At 37.8% G+C, this 6,000-nt stretch overlaps 1 long non-coding RNA gene and 1 gene segment (V, D, J or C); one reads left to right on the plus strand and one right to left on the minus strand.

Moving 5' to 3' along the window:
* LOC110972317 (immunoglobulin kappa light chain-like) overlaps positions 1 to 6,000 on the minus strand; it is a 238,184-nt gene that overhangs the window by 64,633 nt on the left and 167,551 nt on the right.
* Positions 4,090 to 5,951, plus strand: LOC127531764 (uncharacterized). The gene is made up of 4 exons (XR_007938850.1): positions 4,090 to 4,170; positions 4,327 to 4,371; positions 5,659 to 5,778; positions 5,854 to 5,951. It is a non-coding gene; the product is annotated as an uncharacterized LOC127531764 (long non-coding RNA).

Raw genomic sequence — 6,000 nt, forward strand, 5'->3', positions numbered from 1 at the left:
ATACTGTCTAGAGCACTGGACAGCTCATTTATGGACAGTGGAGCATCTAGGGTATTTTTATGTTCAGTAGATAACTGAAGCAATTTAAACTACTGAGAAATGCCTCGATATGCTCAGGGTAGGGTTTGTTATTTTCTGAATACAGATTCCAATAATAAGTGTAAAAAATATAATTAATTTCTTCTGATGATTGCGTATACTCACCAGTTGTCCCTTTTATCGCTGTTATGAGAGATTTTTCCCAATTGCGTTAGAGTTGGTTTGCAAGAAATTTACCTGATTTGTTATTATGCTCAAAGTTGTTGTGTCTCAATTGTTGTATTATGAACTCTGTCCTTTTGGATAACATATCATCTAGCTGTATTTTGTATTTTGTAATTCAGTCCATATCTGATTGTTGGGTTTGTTGTATATTCATCAGTTAGTTGTTTAATTTTATCTTCTAGATCTCTTTCTAATTTTGATCTTGTTTCTTTTATAAGATGAATATGATATAATTTTACCTCTAAGTACTGCTTTCCCTGCTTCCCAGAGTAAAGATGGAGATGAATTTGGGGAATCATTCATTTCCAGATAGTCTGCCCACTCTCTCCTTATGATCTTATCGAACTCTTCATCTTTTAACAGTGAGATGTTAAAACGCCATGTCGGAGGTGGTTTAAAGGTGAGGTCAGTTTGTAAGGAGAGGGAGACTGGTTCATGGTCGCTGATAATAATGGGTGTATTCTTGTAGAAATTTTCTCAGCAATAGAATTATTTGTAAGAAAAAATCAATTCTTGAAATGATCGATGCACCGAGGAATGGAAGGTGAATTCCTTTCTTTTGTTGGATTTTTTAGTCTCCAGCTTGTCGCCAAGGCCAAAATCATCCATAATTCCTCTATTACTTTAGCAGATTGAGATTGCCTTGTATGTGTTGTGTTATTGGAGCGATCTACTAATGGATTTAGGACTGTGTTGAAGTCTTCTCCAATGATAACAGTTGAATTTGCTGTTAAATCAGATAGTTGAGCGAAAAAATGAATGAAAAAGGCCGGATCATCATTATTAGGGGCGTACAAATTCCCAATAGTATATTCTTTATTGAATTATAGTTGCCTGGATAATAATGTATCTGCCTTCTGAGTCAACTATTATGTCATTTATGTCTGTCTGTTTGTTCTATTACCATGAATTATTAGCATTAATAGTCTGCTTGGACCAAACAAAACATTATTATTGTTGTTATTATTATTATTGTTATTTGTTATTGTTAGTATTATTATATTATTATTATAATGATAATAGAAATATTTATATTCTGCAGTTTTTATTTATTTATGTTTTTATTATATCAAATATATCATAAAATATAGTTTTTTTCAAAAATGAATAAATTATTAATAGCAATATTATATATTATTATTATTTAATTATAATAATGCTATATTTCTTATTTATAAATTGTTATAATAATGTATAATAGTATAATAACAATAATAAACCATAATAATATTTTTAATATATTTTTAAACATTATTTATATCTTTTTATATCACTTTATTTTGCATTGGAACTTCTAATGTCAACACATTTCTAAGTGTTATTATTGCCAAAACGTTCTAACTTTCTCATTTAAAATCATCTGTGTGTGTGTGTGTGTGTGTGTGTGTGTATAGATAGATAGATATAGTTGAATCTGAATACACTATTTATCAGACCCTATTTTTCTATGAATAAATGCAATGCAAAGTGCAACAAAACGCAAAATGCACACATAGAACAATAAACCATATACACTCTTATGTTGTGAGTGGAGGACTTAAAAAATAAAAAACAAAAGGGGAATAAATCATAAATACATCTGCAACCTGTCAGAAAGTATCAAGAGTAAGAAAAGCAAAAGTTAAGAATCCTGAAATACACTAAATATAATGTACACTGCTCAAAAAAATATAGGGAACACTAAAGTAACACGTTGTAGATCTGAATGAATGAAATACTTTATTAAATACTTAGCTCTTTCCATAGTTGAATGTGCTGGACAACAAAATCAAACAAAAATTATCAATGAAAATCAAATGTATCAACTCATGGAGGTCTGGATTTGGAGTTATACTCAAAATTAAAGTGGAAAAACAAACTACAGGCTGATCCAACTTTGACGTAATGTCCTTTAAATAAGTCAAAATGAGGCTCAGTAGTGTGTGTGGCCTCCACGTGCCTGTATGACCTCCCTACAACGCCTGGGCATGCTCCTGATGAGGCAGCGGATGTTCTCCTGAGGGATCTCCTCCCAGATCTGGACTAAAGCATCCGCCAACTCCTGGACGTCTGTGGTGCAACTTGGCGATTGGTGGATGGAGCGAGACATGATGTCCCAGATGTGCTCAATTGGAATTCAGGTCTGGGGAACGGGTGGGCCAGTCCATAACATCATGCCTTCGTGTTGCAGGAACTGCTGACACACTCCAGCCACATGAGGCTAGCATTGTCTTGCATTAAGAGGAACCCAGGGCCAACCGCACCAGCATATGGTTCACAAGGGGTATGAGGATCTCATCTTGATACCTAATGGTAGTCAGGCTACCTCTGGCGAGCACATAGAGGGCTGTGCGGCCCTTCCAAAGAAATGCCACCCCAACACCATTACTGACCCACTTGCCAAACCGGTCATGCTAGAGGATGTTGCAGGTAGCAGAACGTTCTCCATGGTGTCTCCAGACTCTGTCACGTCTGTCACATGTGCTCAGTGTGAACCTGCTTTCATCTGTGTAGAGCACAGGGCGCCAGTGGCGAATTTGCCAATCTTGGTGTTCTCTGGCAAATGCCAAACGTCCTGCACGGTGTTTGGGCTGTAAGCACAACCCCCACCTGTGGATGTCAGGCCCTCATACCACCCTCATGGAGTCTGTTTTCTGACTGTTTGAGCAGACACATGCACATTTGTGGCCTTCTGGAGCTCATTTTTGCAGGGCTCTTGGCAGTGCTCCTCCTGTTCCTCCTTGCCACCAAAGAAGGAGGTAGCGGTCCTGCTGCTGGGTTGTTGCCCTCCCACGGCCTCCTCCACGTCTCCTGATGTACGGCCTGTCTCCTGGTAGCGCCTCCATGCTCTGGACACTACGCTGACGGACCAGCAAACCTCCTTGCCACAGCTCGCATTGATGTGCCATCCTGGATGAGCTGCACTACCTGAGCCACTTGTGTGGGTTGTAGACTCCGTCTCATGCTACCACTAGAGTGAAAGCACCGTCAGCATTCAAAAGAGTGACCAAAACATCAGCCAGAAAGCATTGGAACTGAGAAGTGGTCTGTGGTCACCACCTGCAGAACCACTCCTTTATTGGGTGTGTCTTGCCAATTGCCTATAATTTCCACCTGTTGTCTATTCCATTTGCACAACAGCATGTGAAATTGATTGTCAGTCAGTGTTGCTTCCTAAGTGGACAGTTTCGATTTCACAGAAGTGTGGTGACTTGGAGTTGGCATTGTGTTGTTTAAGTGTTCCCTTTATTTTTTGAGCAGTGTATTTGAATCTATATTCTAATGTATGGCATCAAGTTCTGTGTTTATGCATTACTACAGAAGTTTAAACACCTTTATCTGTTGCTACACCATAAATTAAATGTTTGCGGATGCCTGTAACTGCTAATGACAGCGAAATACAGATTTATTTATTTTTCTGAGCCTGTTTCAAAGCTCTAATATCTTTTTAAGCTCAAGATGATGCCAAATGCAGCCACTTTCAGTTTAAATGGCACAAAAAATGTTCTGACTTTTGTGTGAACATTTTTGCACTTTTTTTCAAATCTAGGACATTCTGAGGATTGTTCCCTTTTTTTAATCTCATGAAACTTGCATTGGTGGAGGTAGTTTTTCCACAAAGGACGTTGCCTGATTTTACATTTTACGAAGCACATTGAGACAAATTTGTGATTTTGGGCTGCTGGACATTTTCTTCTCAAATTTGAGTCCATCTGTGGGAGTCAGAAATAACATCAATTCTGAGTTAATCTATTGTATTCCTGCTATAAACTCCGTCTCTGTTGTTCAGGGTCGTCCTGGCGCCTCTTGGTGAGGTCGGTCAGAGTGGACCTGAGGGGCCACGTGGGGGGTCCGGGGCCTTCAGGGCCCAAAGGAGAGAAGGGCCACATTGGAGTAAAAGGACCGTCCGGGCCCAAAGGAGACAAAGTGGGTGACATGGACCATGAAGGCTTCTTATAAAGCAGAAACATGTGGATAGTTACTGTCTTACTGATGTATTTTCACCACCACCAGCATCCTTTTTAAGATGATTATAAATGAACACAACTATAACTTAATGGAATAAATCATGTACTTCTGCAGGGGCCAATGGGGGTGCCCGGATTTCAAGGAAATGATGGAGTACCTGTGAGTAAAAATACACACATTTATTTATTTTCCGTTGTGACATTATTCCAGTTTCCAGGTTAGCTTCTCTTTTTTTAGCACTCAAATGTCCTCTTTTGAGCTATACATGTTGAAATTCCAATATTGTATTGAGAAATTTTAAATAAAGCTGGATTTAATTTTCACTTTACTGCTTTTGTGATCAAATATTTCATACACATATATACAGTTTCATGTCAGTTAATAAGGTTAAATGAAAAAATGGTTGAAGTTGCAAGCAGCCAGTGATCATATATTGTTTCTGTACAACAATAGAGATAAAGAGAAGAACATAAGCTGCTGTGTTTTGTAGTTAGGCTATATGATTTATGATTTTTTTATGTGCTATTACATCATTAAAAGTAGCGTCTATGTGAATTTAAATAGACTGACTCTCTTTGGCGCTTCACGGACAGATTTTACATGAATATGATACAGAAATAAACTAGAATGGGATTAAAATAAGTTAAATATATGACATGAATGAAATAAATCCCACTAAAGAACATTACACTTGATTCACAACAAAATATTTGCCTGAAATCACTCTGATTTTCTGTTTTTATTTTGACCTCTGAGCTTCCACTGTGACAAAGTAAAACTGTTTCCACTTAAAAAAAAAATTACTAGGAAAAACAAAAAAACAACAAAAGTGAACCTGCTTCTTATTTTTTTTCTTAAATGTAGCCAACATGAGCAGGTGATATTATCAAAAAAAGAGCCAAAGCTCTTATTTTATCAGCAAATATCTTTATATAAACTGATGACAGAAGTTCTGAAGCAATTAAAATCAATTTATCCTTCAGTTTTAAATTAGTTCAGCTAAGTTATATATAAAATAACATTGTAGGTTCCTCATTAATGTATAAACATTTAGGTACATTTGTAAAATTTCTTATTGTTCTATTAGGAAGCACTTTGTTGTAAATTTATATAACAGTAAAGTGATTTGGTAAAGTGAATAGGTTCAAAATTCACAGCTTTTGCAAATAAAACAATAAATAATAAAGATTTCAGTATTTGTTTGCTTGTATTTTACTCCTGTCCATGTCCAAAAAGGCTCAGAAATACTATTTTTCAATCAAAATCTTCCAACAAACGTTTGGTTTCTGCTTAAATATTTTGGATTTTTTCCAATATAGAGAGAATCTGGTGGTTGTAGTTCATCACACTGGGGCAGAATGAGTGAGGATGAACCAAACTCAGGAGTCATTTTGTGTTTTGTTAATCTACTAAAGTCCATGTTGTCATATTTACGCCGCTCTGCAGGGTCACCCAGGTCAGGAGGGCAGCCGAGGACCGCCGGGCCTGGATGGCTGTAACGGGACCAGAGGGGAACCTGGAGCTCCGGGCTTCGGGACCGGAGCGCCGGGCTTCCCTGGACCCACTGTGAGGACAACTTCACCTCCAGATGTTTGATCCGATGAGTCTTGCAGGATGCTAACGTTTGTTTTCCTCCAACAGGGACCAACTGGGCCGAAGGGTCAGAAAGGAGAGGCTCGATTTATCTCCGATGGCAACAGCATCTCAGTAAGAATTCACTCTGACAACACACACTTCACTCTTTGGTTTCTTTCTGTGGCTCATTTTTCACTGCAATATGAAGTCCAC

This window comes from Acanthochromis polyacanthus, chromosome 2 (genome assembly GCF_021347895.1).
Source record: "Acanthochromis polyacanthus isolate Apoly-LR-REF ecotype Palm Island chromosome 2, KAUST_Apoly_ChrSc, whole genome shotgun sequence".
NCBI classification, from domain to species: domain Eukaryota; kingdom Metazoa; phylum Chordata; class Actinopteri; family Pomacentridae; genus Acanthochromis; species Acanthochromis polyacanthus.